The sequence below is a fragment of the Penaeus monodon genome, chromosome 23, assembly GCF_015228065.2.
Source record: "Penaeus monodon isolate SGIC_2016 chromosome 23, NSTDA_Pmon_1, whole genome shotgun sequence".
Classification (NCBI taxonomy): Eukaryota; Metazoa; Arthropoda; class Malacostraca; order Decapoda; family Penaeidae; genus Penaeus; species Penaeus monodon.
The window spans coordinates 38,508,915-38,509,117 of record NC_051408.1 but is presented as its reverse complement, the minus strand read 5'-3'; the positions used below and the strand labels follow the sequence as shown (position 1 = coordinate 38,509,117).

Here is a 203-nt window from a genome sequence, read left to right as displayed (position 1 = left end):
CTGCATGCTTTTGCTTTCTTTCTTTTATTTGATGATTATCTTTCCTACTTTAATACCCATCAATACATTTAAGATTTAATTTGCAATGATAGTTTAAGTACTTTTCATGCAAGTGGTATTAGAGAAGAAATTTCATTTCCATGAAACATTTCATTATAACCTTTAATAAAATGCCTAAATTTCTCTCGCGGATGAATTTAATT

General features: G+C 27.1%; 1 long non-coding RNA gene across 1 annotated transcript in view; it reads left to right on the top strand.

Moving 5' to 3' along the window:
• LOC119588021 overlaps positions 1 to 203 on the top strand; it is an 11,989-nt gene that overhangs the window by 6,366 nt on the left and 5,420 nt on the right. The gene's annotated exons all lie outside the window — the stretch shown is intronic.